At 44.4% G+C, this 25,481-nt stretch overlaps 1 protein-coding gene and 1 pseudogene across 5 annotated transcripts in view; both read right to left on the bottom strand.

The window, feature by feature from the left end:
- NIM1K (NIM1 serine/threonine protein kinase) overlaps positions 1 to 25,079 on the bottom strand; it is an 86,380-nt gene extending 61,301 nt beyond the window's left edge. The window contains exons 1-5 of one of the 5 annotated variants that reach the window (XM_054486976.2): positions 23,515 to 24,186; positions 23,262 to 23,421; positions 11,004 to 11,166; positions 8,261 to 8,318; positions 7,942 to 8,018 (exon numbers count right to left, since the gene is read on the bottom strand). The gene's annotated coding sequence lies outside the window, so the exon portion shown is untranslated. Of the gene's footprint in view, positions 1 to 7,941; positions 8,019 to 8,260; positions 8,319 to 11,003; positions 11,167 to 23,261; positions 23,422 to 23,514; positions 24,187 to 24,727 lie in introns of those variants that run through there. The other 4 variants (XM_063664793.1, XM_054486978.1, XM_054486974.2 and 1 more) reach the window with 4 other exon arrangements.
- On the bottom strand, positions 8,909 to 11,022 carry LOC129036171 (spermine synthase-like; annotated as a pseudogene).
- Positions 25,080 to 25,481: the final 402 nt, after the last annotated feature.

The raw sequence follows: 25,481 nt of genomic DNA, 5'->3' as shown, positions 1-25,481 counted from the left end.
GGTAATGCAAAACCACAATCAGATACCACTTCATACCTGCTAGAATAAAAAAGATAATTAATAACAAGGGTTGGCAAGGATGTGGAGAAATTGGAACCCTAATATGCTGCTGGTTGGAATGTAATATGGTGCAGGACTTTTTTTTTTTTTTTGTGCATGTCCACACAAAAGCTTATATATGAGTGCTCATAGCAGCTTTATTTATAGCAGCCAAAAAGTGGAAACAATCCAATATTCATCAACTGATGAATGGATGAATACATGTAGTATATCCATGCAATGGAATACTATTCAGTAATAAACAGAAATGAAGTACTGATACATGCTACAACATGAATGACTCTTGAAAACATTACATTAAGTGAAAGAAACCAGTCACAAAGGACCACATTGTATGATTCCATTTACATGAAATGTTCTGAAGAGGCAAATTTATAAAGACAGAGAGTAGATTCATGGTTGACTGGAGTATGAGGGGAGAGATTGGTAAAGCTGGCTAAGCAAAGCAGGGTTTCTTTTTAGGGTAATGAAAATGTTCTAAAATTGATAGTGGTGGTGTATGCACAGCTCTCTGAATATGTAAAACCATTGAGTTGTATACTTTAAATGAGTGAATTGTATGGTATCTGAATTATATCTCAATAAAGCTGTTAAAATAACTAAAGGAATTAAAATGTCACACTAGAAAATATTCACTTCATGCAAACCATCCAGCCAGCTGCTCCCAAAATCCTTTTCCTACCTTGACCACATTTTTGGATTAAATATAACTTTCTGATTCCAGACCATTTATGTTCTCTTTCTGTCATTCCCATCTCTGCCCACATTTTCCAGCCAGCTTACATTCTCAACAACTATCTCCATTTTCATACTTTTATTTAGATCCTGCCTACTGGTCTTTGCTCAAACTGTCCAAAATATGAAGACTTATACAATCGGGGAAGGCAAGAAATTGAAGACACCTCAGTGCTTCTCTCCTCTTACCTTCTCACTTTATGGATTAGGAGACAAAGGACAAAAAGGTTACATGACTTGTCCGCAGTTACCAAAATACTTCTTGCTCACCTCTTCCAAAAAGCCTTCATGCACTAAGTGCCAATATTTCTGTATCTTTTTACTCAAGCACTGATACCTTTCTTTATTGCACTACCAAAGATATGAAATGCACTCATCTCAAGAGATTAACGTTTAAATGCACATCCTGCATCTCAGAGAAAAAAGACAGCCTTTTGTGTTCATGGTCATCGCATCTGATTTCTCTTCTGATACAGCTTTTGTTTCCTCAATTATCATGAATGACAGTTCAAAATTCATAGGGGGCTCAATTAGTACCAGCCCTGAGCAAACACGGAGTCAGACTCACCAGTTTCCATTTCCTCAACTCACTTCACAGAAAACCATGCCTGGGGTCTTCAGAAAAAGCCTTCTTTAGTCCATACAAAACAATGCTACATTTTAAAATGATACTCAGGAAATAAAATGGCAATAAAGGGTATTTATATTTCTTTATAGGTATATACCTATATGTACACCAAGATCAAAAGAATGAGTTGTTTTTTCAAATCAAATAAATATTCATCATGATAGGAAACAGAAAAGCTTCTGGGGAGTGCCTGCCTCCCCAGTGATATATTTCCTGGGGAGCCAGGAAAACCATAAATTATGTAGGTATCTGCAGTCATTCTGGACTTTACAGGAAGAGAAAATACGTCAAATCCAAACTGGCCCTACATCTGAAGGGAGCGTAGTAAGTAATAACGTAAATCCACTAAAGAACAAGAATCATGAAGTCAAAGCTCATGCAGGTCTACTTGGCTTGGGAAAGCAAAGTAAACTGCTTGTTAAAAGGAAAAGATGGGACCCGGCATGGTGGCTCACGCCTGTAATCCCAGCACTTTGGGAGGCCCACGTGGGCAGATCACTTGAGGTCAGGGATTGGGGACTAGCCAGGCCAACATGGCAAAACATCGTCTCTACTAAACATACAAAAATTAGCTGGGTGTGGTGGCACATGCCTGTAATTCCAGCTACTCAGGAGGATGAGGCAGGAGAATCACCTGAGCCCAGGAGGCGGGGGCTGCGTGAGCCGAGATTGCGCCACTACACTCCAGCCTGGGCAACAGAGCCAGATTCCATCTCGAAAAAAGAAAAAAAGATGGGCCTTTTGCTGGCTAAGCCTTTACTGCTCCAAGAACTGCTGGGCCCAGGAGGCATCCGCACAGAAGACCTTCATCCTTCATGAGTGATGAAGAGAAAGGCAAATGTAATTAGGCACACTTCCCTCCCCAGAGCGGGAACTGGTGTGCGGCTGACTGAAGAAGTGATTACACAATGTCAGAGAGGCATTTAAGTGTTGCTCACCAGGGAGCCAGAGGGCTTTGGGAGTCAGTTCTGAGAATTACACACTGTTCCATAGTACTTGCTAATTGACCCAGTATTTTTGGCTGAAAACATTTCCCCAAGGAGGTAAGTGAAAGCAGATAATGAGGACCTGTCATCTCACAGGGCAGCTCATGAGCAAAGCTTGAGCTCTAGAGACTGGACATTATTTAAATGCAGAAAACTACAAAAAGATCACAGCCTGAACATAAAAATATTCAGAAGTATGCATGGAGAAGGTTTCTGATTCCCAGTTCACATCTACCCCCACCTCTGTACAACTTTAGCTTGAAATTTAAGAATTATTTATAAGTGTGAAGATAAGGAGGGTGTAAGTTAAATAACCATGAAGTCCACAAAATGGGCACATTTCTGAGAGCTTCATGATAGTCACTACTCATGTAATTGGACATCTATTCATAAATAAGGAAAGATATTTGCAAAGTTCAAGAAAAGTTCTGCACAAATGAAGCCCCAATTGTTGCCAGGAAGGAGGGAAATGAAATTGGGGTAGAAATGGAGAATTCAAGTTCTTTCAAGTTTACCATGTATACTTCTGGGTATGTTTTTATTGTTGATGATGATATTGTTTTGCCTACTTATAATTACAACAGAGATTTTCTTGGTTTAAGGGCTAAAAATATGCATATATCTCTACTGTGATCTGGGAATGTGGCCTGTCTCTGATAACCATGTATGTAAAAGTGAGTGAATCCTCCCTGATACAGTCAACTGCCTCAGCTGCCTGGGATGGTCGAGTCCAGCATTCCAAAACTGAGATATTTTTGGCTGGGCGTGGTGGCTCATGCCTGTAATGCCAGCACTTTGGGAGGCTGAGGTGGGAGGATTGCTTAAGGCCAGATGTTCAAGACCAGCCTGGGTAAAAAGGTAAGACAAAAAAAAAAAAAAAAAAAGAAAGAAAAGAAAAGAAGGAAGGAGAAAGAGAAAGAAAGAAAGAGAGAGAGAGAAAGAGCTAGGCATGGTGGCTCCCGCCTGTAATCTCAGCACTTTAGGAGGCTGAGGTAGGCAGATCACTTGAGATCAGGAGTTTGAGACCAGCCTGGCCAACATGGTGAAACCCATCTCTTCTAAAAACACAAAAATTGGCCGGGGCAGTGGCTCACGCCTGTAATCCCAGCACTTTGGGAGGCCGAGGTGGGTGGATCACCTGAGGTCAAGAGTTCAAGACCAGCCTGGCCAATATGGTGAAACCCAGTCTCTACTAAAAAAGTACAAAAATAAGCTGGGCGTGGTGGCAGGCACCTGTAATCCCAGCTACTCTGGAGGCTGAGGCAGGAGAATCACTTGAACCTAGGAAGCGGAGATTACAGTGAGCAGAGAATGTGCCACGGCACTCCAGCCTGGGTGACAGAGCGAGACTCCATCTCAAAAAAAAAAAAAAAAAAATTAGCCAGATGTGGTGGTGCATGCTGGTAATCCCAGCTACTTGGGAGGCTGAGGCACGAGAATCACTTGAACCTGGGAGGTGGAGGTTGCAGCGAGCCAAGATCGTGCCGCTGAGCTCCAGCCTGGGTGACAATAAATGAGACTCCATCTAGAAAAGAAAAGAAAAGAAATGAAAAAAGAAAAGAAAAGAGAATGAAGAGAAGAGAAGAGAAAAGAAAAGAAAAGGAAACAAGAAAGAAAAAGAAACAAGAAAGAAAGAAAGAAGGAAAAAAATGGAGATTTTTTTCAAAGTTTTGAATCCAGAAATAGGATGACTTAGAAAAAATGATATCAGGCACCAAATAAGTGGTTGAAATGGTGGCATAGTTACCAGTTTCCTGAATACACCCTCTGGCAAAGGTGGATGCTTAAATATTGATGAAAAACAGTAAATGGTACATATGGGAGCCCATATTCTACTCTGCACCTGGGCAAACACAGAGGGGAAGCTGAAGCTATAATTGAGAATATATCTGGTACACATTCTAAATTTGCTTTTGTTTGCTCTTGAAGTTAGGGTTTTGAGGCTCTTGAAAGGAAATAGTGCAATGAACACTAGACCCAAGTGCATGGTGAGAATATGCTTCCCAACAGAGTCTTTGGTGCTCTAGAACATTCAGGAGCAATCGCAGTGATATATTTAGTTGCTGCCCAGGGCCTTGTTCCCAGACATTTAGAGTTGGTGTCTCTATCAGGCTGCATCTTCTCCTTTTGTCACTGAGCCACAGTCCCAGAGTGACTGAGGGGACTGGGTTATCTTCGTACACAGGAGCCACTAAAAGGAGGACTAGAGATGGGAGGAAGGAATGAGGGAGCCCTGCTGAGCCCTCCTCTCCTGAGCCCCAGGGTTGCTTCTGGAGCCTCATGACAACGGTGCTGAAACCATGGTGTGTTACAGGCTGACTCTGGTCCTGAGCATTTTAAAGACTGTGGAGGGATTTATTTTTGGTCCTCATGTGAGAGTATTTAAAAATCCCTATTGGAGTCTGGACTAAGCTCAAAGGATAGAGAGCCTCTGCAACAGGAACAGGTTGGGACCATTCCTGTCTGGGAGGAGACCTCTGCCATGTGTTGGGAAGGATAAGGAACAGAAACCCAGAAATGATGTGCGATCCGTTAGCCAAGCAGGAAACCTAGGTGCCATTCCTGTCCTCTACCTTCCCCTCACCCAATCCTGTTGATCTTCCCACTTCCACACCATCCCAATCCTTTTACATTTCCATCCTGGGATCCCACAGTAGGTAGAGATGCACATGCTTTAAGGCACCAGCAGACCAGGGGCATCCAAGAGAGGTAGAAATAAAAGTCTTAAAATACTTTTATATTCAATATATATATTTCTCAATGCATCTAGGTAATCATCCTAAGGAAAATACGAATTTTGTTTTTGTTAGTCTTATATGGTTAGCTTTGCTTGAATTTTGAGTTGCATGTGTGGTTTGATGAAGGGTGATGGACTCTAACGGTCTTAATCCCATCCTGTGCCTAGGTGGCTGAAAGAACCTTCTAGCAGGCTTCCCTACTTCCCATCTTAATTTTATTCCCAGCTCAATTTTATTCTCCAGCAAACCACTTGTGTGATTATTCCAAAATGTAGATTTTACCATAGTACTGCCCTGCTTAAAATCCTTCATTAAAATGTCTATAGGATAAAATTAGATTTCCATTGCATGGTCTAGAAAGCTCCTCAAGATCTAGTTCTTGGCTTTATTTCTAGCTTCATTTCTCATCTCCCCTTTTCCCACTTGCCCCCCTCCATATGCCCTATATTTGAGATGTCTCCAAGTACTTGAGGTCTCACAAACATCCTGTTGAGGCTTAGCAGCCAATATTCCAAAATATGATACACTGACATGCTGAACTGAAGAAACTGCAAGGTCTCACTGACATTCCCCCCAGTCCCCATGCTCGTTCCCAAAGACTTTGGTGGGTGTGGATCTTAGACAGACAACTTCTTTGGGAAAGCTGAAGTTCCTATCTGCCTAAGATCCAGACCCAAGGAGAACAATTGTGTTTTCTTCCCCACTACAAGAGTAAGAATGTAACCACAATTGAGCAGACCAGAACCTTTCACTGTCAAAAAGACCTATTTACAAGTTAATCTCTGTTCCCTATTGGTTCATTGCCCCTTAACAGAATTTCTTTCCACCCCCCTCCCATAATCTCTTTTGCCAGGATCCAAGTCTTCTTTCTTTCTTTCCTCTTCCTTTTCTTTTTCTTTTTTGAGAAAGGTTCTCGCTCTATCACCCAGTCCAGAGTACAGTGGTGCAATCTCAGCTCACTGCAACCTTTGCCTCCTGGGTTCAAGTGATTCTCCTGCCTCAGCCTCCTGAGTAGCTGGGATTACAGGCACCTGCCATCATGCCCGGCTAATTTTTGTATTTTTTGTAGAGATGGGGGTTTCACCATGTTAGCCAGGCTGGTCTCAAACTCCCGACCTCAAGTGATCCACCTGCCTTGGCCTCCCAAAGTGCTGGGATTACAGGCGTGAGCCACCACACCCAGCTCCAAGTCCCCATTCTTTCTGTAACATCAAGATGTGATGGTAGATAAGCTGCTGTACTTCATTGGGGGGTTGGGTTTTAATTCTGAAGGCTCTGTGTATATACGTTAAACAAATTTGCATGCCTTTTCTCCTATTAATCTGCTTCATGTCAGTGACTTTTCAGTGAACCTGCAGAGGGTGAAGGGAACTTTCCCCTTGGCTCCCCTACAATCCCATGCAGTTTCATGCTTCTGTGTCTTTGTACATGGCAATACATGACATTCCCCCTGCATATAATGTTTTCCTCAACCCATACCCCACTGAACCTCCAAGTCTCTGTCCCTCTGTGAAGTCTCTGACTCCCTCCAGTCCGTGGTGCCCCAGAGTATTTTATGAACCCCTCTGTTGATAATTGACTCTCTGTAGTATAAGTTTTTATGTGCACATCTCTCTTCACCTGAGGGCAGGGAAGATGTTTTATGCATCTCTATCTCTAAACAGTGCCTGACACCTCATAGATACTCAATACATGTTTATGGAATGGATAAATAAATAAATAAAAACTGGTTTTACTTTGTTACTGAGCATAAAATTTGTTTTAAATTCTTGTTTTACAAGAGATTAATTTTATTCCTTTTCTTATCACAACCATCTAATGGTTGCAATTCTACCTATTATTCAAATTCAGCTTAAATTTTCCCCTCTCCTCTCCTCTCCTCCTGTCTCCTCCCTTCCTCTCTCCTCCCTTCCCCTCCCCTCCTGGTCTTTTCTCTTTCTAATACCCTAAGCGGAATTCAGCTATTCCTCTGGTATTTCCAACATCTTCAAATCTTGTCTGGTGTTTCAGTTACTGTGTACATACTTGTCCTCCCCACCGTAATGTGCGTTTCTGTGGGGCAGGTCCTCAATCTTACTCATTTCAGATTCTGGGCACCAGGGAAGAGTCTGTAACCACTGGCTGAATTGATTTGAATTGTTCAGATGTTTTTAAAGGTAGCATGGGGCCGGGTGTGGTGACTTATGCCTGTAATCCCAGCACTTTGGGAGGCCCAGGCAGACGGATCACTTGATGTCAAGAGCTCGAGACCAGCCTGGCTAATGTGGTGAAACCCCATCCCTACTAAAAATACAAAAATTAGCTGGGCATGGTCGCACCTATAATCCCAGCTACTCTGGAGGCTGTGGTGGGAGAATCACTTGGACCCAGGAGGTGGAGGTTGCAGTGAGCTGACATCACATCACTGCACTCTAGCCTGGGCAACAGAGCGAGACTCTGTGTCTCAAAAAACAAAAGAAATAAAATAAAATTAAAATAAATAAATAAAGGTAGCATGGATACCAGAAGATACAGAAATAGATACTTCTGTCATAAACATCCTTTTTTGGTTGAAAAAAAAAATCAACACAAACAACTGTTCTATGAAGAAAAATAAAAGGCAAAAATTTAAAAGCAACCAAACAAAAAAAGCAAAACCCTTTCCAGTGTTTTCTCCTGAAACAAAGGCAGGTTTGTTCAATGTGCCCCTAAACCAGAGCACCTCTCTAGCTGGAAAATTTCTGAAACACTGTGGGTTTGATGAGCTGCCCCATTGCTTTTGCACAACACTCTTAGGGCTCCCAGTGAAGCATACCTCAAATGCGGGTAGACATTCCTAAGGCTCTTGAGTTGGAGGCATTACAATGTTTACAAACCAGCATTTGCTCCAGCCTGCAGACAATAAAAACAACCTGATTATGGTTTTCCCTTGGAAGGTTGCTGAGGTTAAAATGATCACACCAACAGTAAAAGAGGCTCCATTTTCCCTCTGTTTTTATTTTTAGGGTGTGATGTGTTAGTGGCTTCCAGCAGAATTTACTTTATTTTAAAGCATGAGACATAATTCCTGTTCTATTTTCAAGACCTTCTTTGCACTTCTCAATTTCTCCAAGTAGTTCTGGAAATGTACACACCTATGGACTTGCCTTTGCCGGAGTTCCTGCTCCTTGCCTTCTTTATGTTTACATTTCCCTAGGGGAGCCAAAACCAACACTAATTAGCAGTGAATTAAATCTCACCTCTAGGATACTAAAAGATCAGTGTTTACCCAGGATTCCAACCATCTCTAGTCCCTTTCCCCCAAAGATCAAAGACGCAGTTAAATATCCAGCCTTGAAGGAAAGTTCTGAGATCTGCTTCAATTATACCATTTATTCCTTAAGTTTTATTTCCCCTATCGTAACATGTCCTTTCATGCCCATGTGGCTTTACATACCCAGTTTTCCCTAACTGGAACACACTTGCTCTTTTCTTTTTTTTTTTTTTTTTTGAGACGGAGTCTCGCCCTGTCGCCCAGGCTGGAATGCAGTGGCGCGATCTCGGCTCACTGCAACCTCCACTTCCCGGTTCAAGCTATTCTCCTGCTTCAGCCTCCCGAGTAGCTGGGACTACAGGCGTCTGCCACCATGCCAGGCTAATTTTTGTATTTTTAATAGAGACAGGATTTCACCATATTGGTCAGGCTGGTCTCGAACTCCTGACCTTGTGATCTGCCTGCCTCAGCCTCCCAAAGTGCTGGGATTACAGGCATGAGCCACTGCACCCAACCACACTTGCTTTTTTCTTTTTTTTTTTCTCTTTTGTAATTTTAATTGAAGCAATTCCTATTCATTTTTTTAACTCTGTCTTGAAAGCACCAAATTTTAATATCTAAGTCAATTCTTGGGGAAAGAAACACCATCAAGATCTTTCTTTCAGCACAAAACAACGATGTTCATTCCTCCAAACATCCAAACTGAAGATCTACCAAAACAAAAACAAAAACAAAAGCCCACAGAGAAATAAAAAGGAACAAAAATCACATTCTGGGGGGGTCAGTGCATTTAGCAGTCTTCGCTGGGCTGTCTAACCATCATTCAGCTGACTTTCAAAAAAATAACACCCTAAGCTCATCAAAATACAGATTTTCCATTTGCTTTTTAAAATTAAAAATAATAGTTAAAAAAAGGAAAACTTTGAGGAATTCACAATCAATTGCCTGACTCATTTTGATGTCATGTACAGCATATGGAGGTCAGGAAGGCTATTTGCAGCACATGTGATTAGGGGCTATTCATCTTTAAGGTTTAGCTTTCTTCCAAAGAGTGTAAAATACCCACAATTCCAAGTATGAAGGGACACAGACGATCTCCTTTGAGAATTCCACAGAACAATACAGGTGCCCCAGCTGTTCTTCATAGAGCGACAGCGCTTCCATCAGATTGACACAGTTCCCCTGTGTAAAGTAGTTCCCATCTTGTTTCAATACTTTCATTGAGAGGTCAAGAATCAGTCTGAGAAACTCCCATGTGGAATCTTCTCCTGGAGACATGGAGATTGGAACAGCTGTCAAATCATTAATCACATAATAAAATTATCTCCCTTCTTTGGTGTACCTCTTCAGAACCGGAATATAGTCTTCTATTAGAACCTGACAGCAGTCTCCTTTAAGATTGTCTAAGACATCGCCACACGTTTTTCGCATATATTTCTTACATCCATTGATCACCATTTGGTCAAGCTCTACCATAGTGACCATCTTTGGTTTTAGTTTGACTATTTCACACAATATGCTCCCATCTCTGTCTCCCAGAATGAGTACATCTTTGCCAGTGTAATCTTCTTTGCCACTGCCCGTGATGGCCCGGGTATAAGCCAAATCACTCTCTGCCAAATTAACATTCCCCACTCAGGATGAGAATATTTCCAAACTGCTTCAAGTGTAGAATTTTTATATTTTGATAAGATGAATCTTCGTCATACACCACCTCAATCTATGACATATTCAACCAGGCGCCCATCAGTAATGGGCCAATATCTGTTGATGGCTCCTCCTCGAACTATGGATGGTAATCGTTTTACCCGCCAGTACTGTCCTGACTCAATTCTACTTTGTTCAAAATACCGTCGATCTCTTCTTTGCCTTGTGCATCACTATCGTAACTCTGAAGATCCAGCAACACAGTCCATGTGGGTAAATTCTCAAATTGGCAAAGCTGCCATTCTTGTTTGTGCAGGTTGCTAAATAGCCATGGTCCTTCCAGCTGTACACCAACTCCACCATCCCCTGATCCTGGGAAATGGACTGGAGGCCTTTTAGAATGGTCTCACCATCAGCTTTGGTGCCAAGCATGAAGTCACGTGTGCTGCTGTGACTTAGTGAGGCGTGTGCAGCTGTGCTGCTGCCTTAGTGAGGCGAGGCCCTGTGCCATGCCTGGGGGAGTGGCCTTGGGAGACTGGGGGGCCGAGTCAGGCTGCAGCAGGCAGGGAGTGCACTGTACCAGGGAGGCCAGGACTAGCACTTGCTCTTTTCTTATTCAGCCTTCAAGACCCTCCTAATATACTTTCTTGGTTTTCTTTTTTTCTTCCCCAACCTACTTTTTTTTTTTTTTTTTGATACAGGGTCTCACTCTGTCACCCAAGCTGGAGTGCAGCGGCACAATCATGGCTCACTACAGCCTTGACCCCTGGGCTCAAGCAATCCTTCTCCCTTAGCTTCCCAAGTAGCTGGGACTACAGGAACACACCACCCCTCCTGGCTAATTTTTTAAAAATTTTAATAGAGACAAGGTCTCAATATGTTGCACAGGCTGGTCTTGAACTCCTGGGCCTCCCAAAGTAATGGGACTGCAGGCATAGAGCCACCCCGCCCGGTGGTATTTTCTTTTCTCTACTTACCCAGAGTTAATTGCTCCATCTCAGTATTTCCACTGAACTCTGCTCACACTTTGAACCGACAGAGTATAAATTTATATTCTCATTACGTTTAGCCTCTCTAAGACTGACCTTCTGCTGCTTATTTATCTTCATATCTTCAATATTCCCTAGTATGTAGTGCAACCTAGGATATGGTAGGCACCAAATAAATATTAGTAGTAAAAACAAGCAGGCCGGGCGCGGAAGCTCATGCCTGTAATCCCAGCACTTTGGGAGGCCGAGGCGGGTGGATCACAAGGTCAGAAGATCGAGACCATCCTGGCTAACACAGTAAAACCCCGTCTCTACTAAAAATACAAAAAATTAGCCAGGCGTGGTGGCGGGCACCTGTAGTCCCAGCTACTCGGGAGGCTGAGGCAGGAGAATGGCGTGAACCCAGGAGGTGGAGCTTGCAGTGAGCCAAGATCACACGACTGCACTCCAGCCTGGGCAACAGAGCGAGACTCCGTCTCAAAACAAAACAAAACAAAACAAAACAAAAACAAGCAAACAAGAAGTAAAACATAATTTGTGAAAGGTGATATAATGTAAACCACAAAGCAGTAGCACTTTTTGAAGGACGCTTGAAGGTAGCCATTTTTTTTAATTTTTATTTTTTGTAGAAATAGGGTCTTGCTATGTTGCCCAGGCTGGTCCTGACCCCTGGGCTCCAGTGGTCCCCCCTACCTTGGCCTCACAAAGTGCTGAGATTGTAAGCATGAGCCACCACACCCAGCTGGAAGTAGCCATTGTTTTTGTTGGTGTTAGAGCAGTGTTGCTAGCATTTTATTCAATGTAACAGGGAAAGTATACTAAAAGCTACTTTTATTAAGCACTTACTGTACACCAGACATTGTACTGCATATGCTTATGTGACTAATTTAACCATTACAACAAACTCTATAAGATAGATATTAAAATTCTCACTGCCTTGATGAGATTACTAAAGAGGATGAGACATTTGTCCAAACTCAGAGAGCTAGTGAGTGACAAGGCCAGTCTGGGCTCCAGTTTCACCCAATTCCACTTGCTGCCTCCCTCTGGTGTGCAGTGGAATCTAGCACTACAAAACAGGCCACTGGCATGAAGTCCAGCATCAGCCTCGGATGGCATAAGTCAGTGATAGTAGCAAGAGCAGGCAGGAGAATTAGAAAGGATGATTCTTTGATGTGCCTTGTTTTTGTTTTTTGTTGTTGTTGTTTGTGTTTTTATGAGACAGGATCTCCCTCTGTCACCTAGGCTAGAGTTCAGTGGTGCAATCACAGCTCACTGCAGCCTCGACCTCCCGGGCTCCAGAGATCCTCCCACCTCAGTCTCCCAAGTAGCTGGGACTACAGGCGAGCACCACCTCTCCTGGCTAAATTTTGTATATTTGATTTTGCCATGTTGCTTACATTGGTTTTAAACTCCTGGGCTCAAGCAATCCATCCGCCTCAACCTCCCAAAGTGCTGGGATTACAGACGTGAGCCACCACACCCAGCTGTGACTTTTTTTTTTTTTTTTTTGAGACAGAGTCTCTCTGTTGCCCAGGCTGGACTGCAGTGGCACCATCTCGGCTCACTGCAACCTCCGCCTCCTGGGTTCAACCGATTCTCATGCCTCAGCTTCCCAAGTCGCTGGGGTTACAGGCACCCACCACCACACCTGCCTAATTTTTTGTGTTTTTTAGTAGAGACGGGATTTCACCAAGTTGGCCAGGCTGGTCTTGAACTCCTGACCTCAGGTGATCCACCCGCCTCGGCCTCCCAAAGCTCTAGGATTACAGGCATGAGCCACCACGCCTGGACTGTGCCTAGTTTTTGAATTAACCATTGGAACTATCAGGCTGGGTGTGGTGGCTCACGCCTGTAATCCCAGCACTTTGGGAGGCCGAGGCAGGTGAATCACTTGAGATCAAGAGTTCGAGACCAGCCTGGCCAATATGGTGAAACCCCGTCTCTACTAAAAATACAAAAATTAGCCAGGCGTGGTGGTATGTGCCTGTAATCCTACTCAGGAGGCTGAGGCAGGAGAATCTTTTGAACCCCCCAGGAGGCGGAGGTTGCAGTGAGCTGAGATCGAGCCACTGCACTCCAGCCTGGGCCACAGAGTGAGACTCCATCTCAAAAAAAAAAAAAAAAAAAAAAAAGCCATTGGAACTATCAGTGATAGTAAATACACAAATTACACCACATTTTTTTTTTTTTTTGGAAACAGAGTTTAACTCTTCTTGCCAAGGCTGGAGTGCAGTGTTGAGATCTCAGCTCAACTTCTGCCTCCTGGGTTCAAGTGATTCTCCTGCCTCAGCCTGCCGAGTAGCTGGGATTACAGGCACCTGCCACCATGCCCAGCTAATTTTTGTATTTCTAGTAGAGACGGGGTTTCGCCATGTTGGCCAGGCTGGTCTTGAACTCCTGAGGTGATCCGCCCTCCTCAGGTGATCCGCCCTCCTCAGCCTCCCAAAGTGCTGGGATTACAGGCGTGAGCCACGGTGCCCAGCCAAAGGAGGGATTTTTTATGGAAAGTTGAGACTAGCTCTGATAATGTCACCATAGTTCGATAAACACCACAGGTTAGTACACTATATGACTATTGTTAAAAGAAAAACCTTAGCCAAATTAAGTTTAACAGAGTTTAGCTGAGCAAACAATTATTCCTGAATTGGGCAGCCTCCCAAGCCAGAGTAGGCTCAGAGACTCCAGCACAGCCAAGTGGTGGAAGATTTATGGACAGAAAAAGGAAAGTGATGCACAGAAAATGGAAGTGAGGTACAAAAACAGCCAGATTGGTCACAGTTCAACGTTTGCCTTATTTGAACATGGTTTGAACAGTTGGCCACCTTTCATTGGCCAAAACTCAGTGACTGGCACAAAAGTAGGCTTCAGTCCGTTAACAACTGCATTTAGGTTATAGTTCACAATGTACAGAGAAACTTTTAGGCCAAACTCAAAATATGTAGGGAGGCAGCTTTAGGCTGAACTTGATTTAACACTATAGATATCCTAAAATGTTAATAGCAGTAGCATAAATTTAATCCTAGAGCAGTAAGAATTGCTCTTCTTGGAAACTGAGTGGAGCCTAGGAAGGAGGTCTTCTTGTGCAGCTGCTAAGTAGTGAAGGAGCTATGGCGGGGCTGTGGAGCTGGGGGGATGGCGGAAGGTGGTTAGGAGCAAAACTAAAGGCTACCAACAAACATTCCAGCAGAAGCAAAATAATCATCGAAAGGCTGGAGCTGAAGAGCAACCAGCAATAGACTGTGTCTAAATGATGAGAACTGTGAGGTGCCATTGAAAATCTCAGGACATGGAGCCAGCAGCAGGTAAGCTGAGCGTGGCAGTGAGGCTTTCTAAGGTCTACTACTCTGCAATTTGAACCAGGTATGTTGTGAGGTCACTGAACATTGTAAAATAGCTCAAAACTCAGAATAAAACAAGTATTTTTATCCCTTGTCAGTCTTTCCTCCTTCTGACCCTTCCAGCACACCCGTTTTCACACTGACCTTTTTCTTCAGTGCTGCTTAGTAAATGGCAAAAACAAATGGCAATTTACTTAGCTGGATGTGAGGCACTTCAGGGTCTTATCTGAGTTTTCCTCTGCAATCTTACTTCTTAATACTTCGCTAAACCAAATTAACCTGAGGCTCCAAGCCGACTGGCTGATTCAGTTTCCCTTGATTACCCAAGCACACTAGGGGACTTTCAGGAGTCCACTGGGGAGGGGCTTGTAGGATTTTTTAATCTCGCATTTTGTTGGAATAAACAGACCTAGAGGGGTAAAGAGACAGTGGCAGGGATGAGACTAGAATCAAATGTCTTTACTTTGTCTCTTTCAGCTATATCAGCTCACCAACCAGCCTAACAGAATGAATAAATATCTAAAACAAATTTGGGAGCTAGGCACAGTGGCTTACACCTATAATCCTAGCACTTTGGGAGGCCGAGGAGAAAGGATGGCTTGGGCCCAGGGGTTTGAGTCTACAGTGAATTATGCCCATGCCATTGCACTCCAGTCTGCATGACAGAGGGATATCCTGTTTCTGAAAAATAAAAATAAAAAAAATTGGGGGGATTTAAAAGTCAAGCTAAGAAAAAAATTAATGACCATAAATGTTTTCCTTTAATATCAACTCAAAAGAAAATTTGGAAGCTGCAAGTATTTTCTCTTGATACAGGAGGATTTATTGTCAAATAGCTCAAGGTCACCATCTACTATAGGCTCAAGAGAATAATTTAGAAAAATATCTTTCTTTTTTTTTTTTTTTTTGAGAGGGAGTCTCGCTCAGAGGGAGTCTCGCTCTGTCACCAGGCTGGAGTGCAGTGGCGCGATCTCGGCTCACTGCAACCTCCGCCTCTAGGGTTCAAGTGATTCTCCTGCCTCAGCCTCCTGAGTAGCTGGGACTACAGGTGTGTGCCACCACGCCCAGCTAATTTTTGTATTTTTAGTACAGACGGGGTTTCACCACGTTGGCCAGAATGGTTTCAATCTCTTGACCTTATCAACCACCCACCTCAGCCTCCCAGAGTGCTGGGATTACAGGCATGAGCCACCACGCCTGGTCAGAAAAATATCTTTCTTCTCACATGTTAAACTTTTGTGGTAGGCTTTGTAATAGCAAAAAAATATATTTGGCTTCACAAACATGAATGGCTGTTTTATTTTGTGTCATCAGTTCTAAGAATGCTCTTAGACCCAATCATATCTTAGCATTGTACCTCTTTTACGAAGTGTTCATCATTCAAACAAAGGCAGCATGAAAACTTTGTTGTTAGTCTTCAAAGAAAAGTCCCTGGCATATCAACTGTGTACTTTTTCCTTTTTTTTTTTTTTTTTTTTTGAGACAGAGTCTTGCTCTGTCACCCAGGCTGGAGTGCAGTGGTTCCATCTCCGCTCACTGCAAGCTCCGCCTCCCAGGTTCACGACATTCTCCTGCCTCGGCCTCCCCAGTAGCTGGGACTGCAGGCGCCTGCCGCCATGCCCAGCTAATTTTTTGTATTTTTAGTAGAGACAGGGTTTCACCATGTTAGCTAGGATGGTCTCGATCTCCTGACCTTGTGATCCGCCCACCTCGGCCTCCCAAAGTGCTGGGATTACAGGCGTGATTTTTTTTTTTTTTTTTTTTGAGATGGAGTCTCGCTCTGTTGCCCAGGCTGGAGTGCACGGCGCCATCTTGGCTCACTGCAACCTCTGCCGCCCAGGCTCAAGCAATTCTCCTCCCTCGGCTTCTGAAGTAGCTGGGATTACAGGAGCCTGCCACCACACCCAGCTAATTTTTGTAGTTTTTAGTAGAGACAGGGTTTCACCGTCTTGGCCAGGCTGGTCTTGAACTCCTGACCTCGTGATCCACCCGACTCGGCCTCCTAAAGTGCTGGGATTACAGGCTTGAGCCACCGCGCCCTGTCACTTTTGCATATTTTAAACTGGGTCCAACCCAGTTACTTCTCTCGCCTTGTTGTTACACTTTCCCCATATATTTCCTCTTCATCCAGACCAGCTGACCTCAACTCTTTGTCCATTCATACTCATTTCTCTCCCTTGTAAACTCAGTGTACCTCCTGCCTGTACCACACAGGCAATCACTGCATGTAAACTTGACTTGTTGTGTATCTTACGGTTGTGTTCTAGCTGTCTTAATAACTACTACTGGCTGGGCACGGTGGCTCATGCCTGTAATCCCAGCGCTTTGGGAGGCTGAGGCGGGCAGATCAAGAGGTCAGGAGATCAAGACCATCCTGGCTAACACGGTGAAACCCTGTCTCTAGTAAAAATACAAAAAATTAGCCAGGCGTGGTGGCAGGCACCTGTAGTCCCAGCTACTCGGGAGGCTGAGGCAGGAGAATGGCCTGAACCCGGGAGGCAGAGTTTGCAGTGAGCTGAGATCGCGTCACTGCACTCCAGCCTAGAAGGCAGAGCAAGACTCCGTCTCAAAAAAAAAACAAAAAAAACTACTACTTAATGAGAGCCTACAATAAATAGCAAGTGCTCTATAAGAAGGGTGAACATAGAATCTGTCATTCAAACCAAGACACCTCTGAGAATGGGGTGCTATTAATAATTGCACTAGGACAGCCAGGTGCAGTGGCTCAGGCCTGTAATCCCAGCACTTTGGGAGGCCATGGTGGGCAGATTACCTGAGGTCAGGAGTTCGAGACCAGCCTGACCAAGAAACCCCATCTCTGCTAAGAATACAAAATTAGCTGAGTGTGCGTGATGGCACATGCCTGTAATCCCAGCTACTCAGGAGGCTGAAACAGGAGAATCACTTGAACCCGGGAGGCAGAGGTTGCTGTGAGCCGAGATCACACCATTGCACTCCAGCCTGGGCAAGAGCAAAACTGTCTCAAAAAATAATAATAACAATCACACTAGGACAACAGGTGTAAACCGGGGTGGCACTGACAAACTGGGACATATGGCCACCCTATCAATAAGTGATAGTGTGGCAGACATCACTGCAGCCTGGCTCACGCAACATCACTACTAACTCTCTTCTCCTTTCTTTGCCTTCTGTTATAGTAGCTGGCGATCCCAGTTTCCCTTTCTCCCTCAAAGATAGGGATAGCTCTGAGACACAGTTTTGGCCAGTAAGACCTTAGTGTGGTGTTTCTGATCATTAGTGCTTTACTGTTGAAAGAGGATAGTTGCAGCTGGAGCAGCTCCTTTCATTTTCTTCCTGTGTGGAACTTACAGAGGAGTAGTAGCCACCTAGAGACCATGAAGTGATAAATATGAGGGCAAAAGGATAGATAGCAGAACAGAAAGATAGGAATAAACTAGTTCTCTGATGGCAGCTAAAACAAAGCTATTAATTGCTTATCTAGACCTCTTCTTCTGCAAGAAAAATAAACTTCTAGCTAAGCAGGAAGATTCTTTAGTTAATTGCAGCTCAAAGCATTCCTAACTTAGAAGACTAGTCATTATTTCATTTAAACTACTTTATACATATATATATATTTTAGTAGAGATGGTGTTTCATTTATAGATACATACATTTTTCATATATACATATATATATATATATTTTTTTTTTTGGAGACAGAGCTTCACTCTTGTTGCCCAGGCTGGAATGCAATGGCACAATCTCAGCTCACTGCAACCTCTGCCTCCCGGGTTCAAGCTATTCTCCTGCCTTAGCTTCCCAAGTAGCTGGGATTACAGGCATGTGCCACCATGCCCGGCTAATTTTGTATTTTTAGTAGAGACGGGGTTTCTCCATGTTGGTCAGGCTGGTCTCGAACTCCTGACCTCAGGTAATCCGCCCGCCTTGGCCTCCCAAACTGCTGGGATTACAGGTGTCAGCCACCGTGCTTGGCCCTTTACACATATTTTTAAAAATCTTTACAACAGCCCTAAAATGTGCCTGCTATTATCCTCATTTTTCAGATGAAGAAACTAAATTTCAGAAGGACTTGGTAACTTGTCCAAAGCCATACAGGCAATTAACATCCAAGTTTAATTTCAAGCCCAAGACTGTCTGACCTCAGGGTCTGTGCTTCACACACAACAGATGAGGCTTCTTCACCTTGTCTCATGAGCAGGAGCTGTGTGTGCCACAGGCAATCCCCCCTAAACAGATGCTGCTAGAAAGTAAGAGGATAAGAAATAGAGCATGTTCTGAAATGGTTAAAAGAGAATATGAAGTGGGCTGGAAAGGTTTGGCTTTTCAGTAACCATTAGTTAATAAAGTCCGCTCTTTTTTTTTTTAAGTTCAAGTAATCATTGTTGAAAATAAAAGGCAATAAAAATAAAGACAGTTTTCACTATAGAAAGAAAGAAAGAAAAAGAAAAAAAGAAAGAAAGAAAGAAAGAAAGAAAGAAAGAAAGAAAGAAAGAGAAAGAAAGAAAGAAAGAAAAGAAAGAAAGAAGAAAGCAAGCAAGCAAGCAAGCTCAGGGAGGGAGGGAAGGAGAGAGAGAGAGAACAAGACAGAAAGATAGAAAGACAGGAAGGAAGGAAGGAAGAAGGAAGGAAGGAAAGAAAGAAAGAAAGAAAGAAAGAAAGAAAGAGAGAGAGAGAAAGAAAGAAAGAAAGAGAGAGAGAGAGAAAGAAAGAAAAATCATATTGGCCAGGTGTGGGTGCAGAGCAAGACTCCTCCATCAGAAAAAAGAAAAGAAAAGAAATAGATCATGTTTTCCCCCTACTTCCTTGCCCTCACCCCTACTCTGAGCAATGTGAGGTTGCTACCCCTCTTAATCTACTATGGAATACTCCTTCAATATCAAGATGAAGTGTTCAGTTCAACAAACATTATTTTTAAGCTCCATCCTCCATGTTTAAGGGTACAAGTTACTCCCAGGAACAATGTAGATATAACTAAATCTACAGCTAGTGGGGCAAGGTAGATGCATAAACAGATCATCTAAATATAATGGCCAAAGGCTAAACTAGAGATAGGTACAGACAGGGTGGGGCCCAAAAGAGAACATCTGGAAGGAGATAAGGCCTGAAGGAATTTGCAGGTGTGATTCAGCAAGTACTGAAAGAGAAATGTAGGTCAGGGAAATGGTAAAATGGGAGAGGGGGTATGGAGTATGGATCATGGAAATTGAGGCAGTATAAAGGGTGGAAAAGTCAGTACCTCTGTGTTCTGTAGGAGCTCAAGGGCTGGCGCTGTTGATCACATCTGAGGGAGTATTTGGCTACATTTCAAATTTCCAAAAAGTTTAAAAGGCTCTTTAAAAATCTTCATGATTAAAAATTACTAAGGTGTATTTTATTAGCCAAGAATAGAACTAATTTGGCCAGGCATGGTGGCCCACGCCTGTAATCCCAGCACTTTGGGAGGCCAAGGCAGAAGGATGGCTTGACGCCAGGAGTTCAAGACCAGCCTAGGCAACATAGAGAGGCCCCCAACCCCCACCACCGACAACTCTACAAAAATAAAAAACTTAGCTGGACATGATGGTGCATGCCTGTAGTCCCAGCTACTCTGGAGTCTGAAATGAGAGGATCATTTGTGCCCAGAAGTTCTAGGCTGCAGTGAGCTATGATTGTACCACTGCACTGTAGTCTAGGTGAGTGAGATCCTGTCTCTAAATAAAACATAAAAATAAATAAGTAAATAGATTCTGTCCAAAATTGATAAATCAAGAACCAGTGGCCAGGCATGGTGGCTCATGCTTGTAATCCCAGCACTTTGGGAGGCCAACGTGAGAGGATTGCTTGAGCCCAGGAGTTTGAGACCAGGCTAGGCAACATGGTGAAACCTTGTCTTTACCCCCCAAAAAAAATAAAGCTGGGCATGGGCATGGTAGCATGCACCTATAGCCCCAGCTACTCAAGAGGTTGAGGGGGAAGGATTGCTTGAACTCAGGAATTTAAGGCTGCAGTGAGCCATGATCATACCACTGTACTCTACCCTGGGCAACAGTGTGAGACCCTGTCTCAAGAAAAAAAAAAAAAAAAGAAAAAACAGCAACGTAAGCTAATTATTCGGACATAGGGAGGTAAGTGATCAAACAGTCAAGAGTCCAAAATGATTGCCTCTGGAGACTGGGACTGTTGTTTTAGTTATAAGCTTTTATTTTTTATTTATTTATTTATTTTTTTGAGATGGAGTCTCGCTCTGTCGCCCAGGCTGGAGTGCAGTGGCGCGATCTTGGCTCACTGCAATCTCCATCTCCCAGGCTCAAGCCATTCTCCTGCCTCAGCCTCCCGAGTAGCTGGGACTACAGGCGCCCACCACCACGCCCGGCTAATTTTTTTTTTGTATATTTAGTAGAGACGGGGTTTCACTGTGTTAGCCAGGATGGTCTCAAACTCCTGACCTCATGATCTGCCCACCTCGGCCTCCCAAAGTGCTGGGATTACAGGCGTGAGCCACTGCGCCTGGCCAGTTATAAGTTTTTAATATACTGTCATAAAATTAGGTGAATGCATTATGATGATAACAATTTGAACAATTTTTTAAAGTAAAAAGAAAAATTTCAGATGCAATTATGTAATCAAGTGTATCCACATATTATCCCAACTAGATAATTCCAACAAATAGAGATGCAGAAAGCTTCTTGGTGGCCTTAGGATTAGGGAGAAAAGGTCTAATGAGCAGCTAGTTCAGGAGACCCGAAAAGAAAGCTGCCTCAGCCCACACCACTTGGATGGGCGGCAGGGAGTCAGAACGAACTAAGATCTGCCGCTAAGGCCTCCCAAGTCACATGATTTTGCTAAATAGGGTACTTACTGCTTTCTGGAAAACCATCAGTGTTCTCTGTGGAAGATGAAGAGTGGAGTTCTTTTTAGTTTCCTATTCTGCAACTTGGTTTTCCTTCTGTGCAACCCTCTTTTCACTTGATGTTTTCGCTTTTACTTTCTTTCTATTAATCTGCTTTCTCCTTACAGTTTTCTTCCCCTTAACAGTTTTATTTTGCTCTCTAATCTTAAATTCTTCCCACTGTCCACACCCTGAATTCCTCTAAGTCTTGGCTAATGCTCATATTCATAATGCTCATGTCAGACAATTTAGATTTTTGTCTTGATTTTCCAAGTGGTTAGCTGAAATCACTTTTTTTTTTTTTTTTGGATTCAGAGTCTTTCTGTGTCTCCCAGGATAGAATGCAGTGGCATAATCACAGCTCACTACAGCCTTGAACCTCCCAGGCTCAAGCAATCCTCCTCCCTCAGTCTCCCCAGTAGCTGGGACTACAGGCATGCGCCACCACACCCAGCTAATTTTTAAAAAATTTTTATAGAGACAGGGTCTCACCGTGTTGCCCAGGCTGGTCTCGAACTCCTGGGCTCAAGCAGTCCTTCTGCTTCAGCCTCCCAAAGTATTGGGATTACAGGCCTGAGCCATGGCGCCGACCTATCACTTGGCTTTTGAACACAACTTGTCCATCTGTAAAACTGATTAATATTCCTCAGGATGCTGTATAATAATGGCTAAGCTAACCTTGAAGTTCTTGAGAGAAAGTAATTTAAGAACTATGATGTGGTTAATTCGAGTTGTAGACTATTATCTTCATAAGCAATTTGAATATTTTCTTCTTCTCCTGAAAATTAAAACTTCAATTCTAGAGACCTTTTTCTAGAATGACAATAGGAAATGACAAAATACAGAATAAAACAAATTTTATGAACAGTTTGTCCTTTCAACAAGTGAAAGAAAATCAACCAACGAATTAAAACTCTTTAATCCCTAGAGAAATACAGTGATCAGATTCAAAGAATGAAGTTGGATTTAACGTTATATTTTAATTTTTAAGTTTCTCAAAATGAAACTATATATGTGACTAAAAACATTAATCTACTAAGACAAAAATCTTTGCTTTTGTTTTTTTAAAAATGTATGATAAGTCTGGCATGCACCTGTAGTCCCAGCTCCTCAGGAGGCTGAGGCAGGAAGATCCCTTGAGCCCAGGAGTTTGAGACATGCCTGGGCAACATGGCGAGACCCAGTCTCTAAAAACAAAAAGAAAATAAAACAAAACTGTAAGTCTGAGGGCTTCAAGCTGTCTAATCACATGCTATCAATGTTAGAATTTGAAGCTCAGAAATTGTGGATGTGTAATGAATTACGGTTCTTTAAAGAAACCAACATTTGCTGATAAAAGTATTTGAAATGGTACCACTGCTTGCCCCAAATTAAGCCTTCTCAACTAAAAACCTAGGGTTAAACCAAGAATATAAAGGGCTCTATAACCTATCTGTAGTTATTACTGGGGAATTCAGATTTCATATAAACCTGTCTTTATTTTAAATGTAGTTAAAAAAAAAAAAAGCACACACCCCAAACCAAATATCCAATCCACATTTTTTCCTAACACAGGAGGCTTCTCTGAAGCTTTTTCCAGGCTTACCATTTAACAGTGGTCCAGCTAAAAATAAACCCATGAGGGTTTACTAGGCAAATTCAATGGCACACCAAACACCAGTCCATGGGGAGTTGGATTCAGCTTTTTCCCCACTAGCCTCTCCCAGGATTCCCCCCGTACATTCTCCCATCTCCTAATTAGAAAGCTAATTAGGCTTCCAAATGTAAATGCTAAATGGAGAGGGCGATATGGCTCAGGCCAGGACTCCTGGAACATCTAACACCCTCCTCTGTCCTCTGTTCGTGCAGTGAGCTGTGGGAAGAGAGCTGGGCAGCACGACTATTTGGGGCCATTTAACTTGCTAGAGGGCAGTGTTTACTCTCATTTGTCTGAGCGGAAAGCTGTGTTGCACAGACTGCAAACTCTGAAAAAATAAAATAAAAACGACAACATGCCTTGGGATTTTAGTACTTTAAGGGAAAGAGTAAGTACATTTTCATAAACTCAATTATTACCATGGTGACACGAGGGTGCAAGAGAAGGTCCTCTCGAGAACAGTTCCTGCTTCTAACTAGACAGCCTCTCAATAGTGCAGGGCGACTTCTTCAATAACCATGACAACCAGAATTAGAAGTGCTGTTGCAACACTAACAGAAACCATCTTTTGAAGCGGTTCTGTGAATCACATTGAATACTGATGATGCGAGCTAGTGTGATACATACTTTTCAAACATTAAAAAAATCTTATTACCGTAAACAAATATTCACCTTAGATTCCCATTTGAAATCTTGACCTGGAATCACTTTTTTTTCATCTGGTTTTGTTTGTTTCCCTTTTGGATTCCCGCGGCCTCGATTGCAAACGCTATTTGTGTAATTTCCAAACTTGTCAGAACTGCACGGGTAAGAGCTTAGAATGTGATTCATTCGCTCTTATTTTGAAACGGGATGAGGAATGGGGTGGGGGAGGGTGGGTAGACAGAGAGCCCTCTTGTCTACTTCTCAGGAGGACGAAAACAGGGGAGGGAAGGGGAAAAGAGAGGAGAAAGGGAGAAAGGGAGAAAGGGAGGGAGGAGGAGGAAAGGAGGGAGGGAGAAGAGGGAAAAGAAGGGAAGAAAAAAACGGAAAGGAAAAAAGTGCCATAGCAGAATCTTTGCTGCCCATGTTATCTATTGCCTTGACTTCTCCATCTGCCAAGATGTGTCAGGCCCGCAGAAGCCGGCTGGAATCGATATTTTAAAGACGCGGTTGCGATCTTTTCCTGGTCGTATCAAGGAGTCCTGGAGCTTCTAATATTCCTGGAGGGATATCCAGGAAGAGGAAAAGAGGCTCTTCCTTACTTCGTGCGGTCTTCCAAAAGAAGCACCTTTCGCTGGGGAGCGTCGCTGCGTGGGGTGCAATGGAAGGTTTTGTTTTCCTGGGCCACAGGCGTTAGATGTCAGTTCCCTCCACCACCAGCACCGGCCGGCGCGCGTGGGGAGGTCACGCCGGTCCTCTGCCCTTGTAACAGACTCTCCAGATTTGGGCTGGTGCCTTAGCGCTCTGGTCCAGCGCACCCGCTGTGTGCACCGCTAGGCGCTAAACTGCCCTCCTCGGCTCACGTGTGGACGCGCATGCAGACACGAGTGTCCACACCATACAGGGACATGGGTGCACACACGCGCGCACATAGACATGGGCGCCGCACATGACACGGGCACCACACATGACACGGGCACACACGCGCGAGCACGCCGTCGCCCTGGCTCTAATGCCCCCTCCTCTCGCGTGCGGATCAGCCTGGGCAGGTGTGGGGGTACGCCCCAGAAAGCGCCTAACCTTCTGACCCCACTTCGCAGACACCCCGTGGCAGGGCTCCCTTTCTCCCTTGGGTCGCGGGGAGGAGAGGCGCCTCCTCCTCAGCCACCCAGGTCTGCAGCCTAGCAGAGGGAGGGTGGCGGGGTGAGGGTGCTGGCGGCGAGTCCCCCAGCCCCTCGCTTACCTTCGTGGCGAGGCCAGCTCTTGGGCTTCGCTGCACCGCGCCAGGCTAGGCGCGCTGGGTGGTTGCCTCTGGAACAGGAGCAGTCGGTGTGTGGATGTCCCGAGGTGAGGGCGCCGCTGTCGCGCCTGAGGCTCCGGGAGCTGTCAGGGGCGGCCGACCTGACCGGCAGCCACCCAGGGCAAACCCCGCCCTCCGGCCTAGGCCGGCTCCGCAGCGGGGACCGAGACGCCCCGCAGCGTTTCCTGAAGGACCAATCCGGAGCGGGGGGCTGGCCTGGGGAAGGAGGGACAGGGGGGCCGGTAGTGCACCCGGACGCCGGCCTGGACCTCGTAAGCTGGTTTCTATGGCAGCCAGGAGGGAGGGGCGAGAGGGAGGGGACGAGCGGCGCAGGGACACCCAGTGCAGTCGCTCGGGGAGGGGGGTGGTTGGGCCTGACGCAAAGAGGACCCCTTCTAGAGTCTGGATGGGAGCAGCGACACGGCCGAAAGCGGGCTGACACAGCTCCCACCGACGTACGCCTCGTGCCGAGCGGTTCCAGCGCTTCAGCAAGGGTTTCCATGTCCTTGGGAGACCGTGACCCAGTAATCCTCCCAACAGAAAGGGAGTTTCCAGCAAACCACCGTGACAGCTCCTCGGGGTGAGTCGGGCAGGGTTTAGGTTCTGCAGAAAGAAGTGCTAATGTCACTCTCTGCCTGGATTCCTGGCATACATCGGTTCCCCTGGTGCCACTTTGTCAGTGGCTCCCTAATCTCCT

The sequence above is a fragment of the Pongo pygmaeus genome, chromosome 4 (genome assembly GCF_028885625.2).
Source record: "Pongo pygmaeus isolate AG05252 chromosome 4, NHGRI_mPonPyg2-v2.0_pri, whole genome shotgun sequence".
Taxonomy (NCBI): Eukaryota; Metazoa; Chordata; class Mammalia; order Primates; family Hominidae; genus Pongo; species Pongo pygmaeus.
This window is presented reverse-complemented; position numbering and strand designations above follow the sequence as displayed.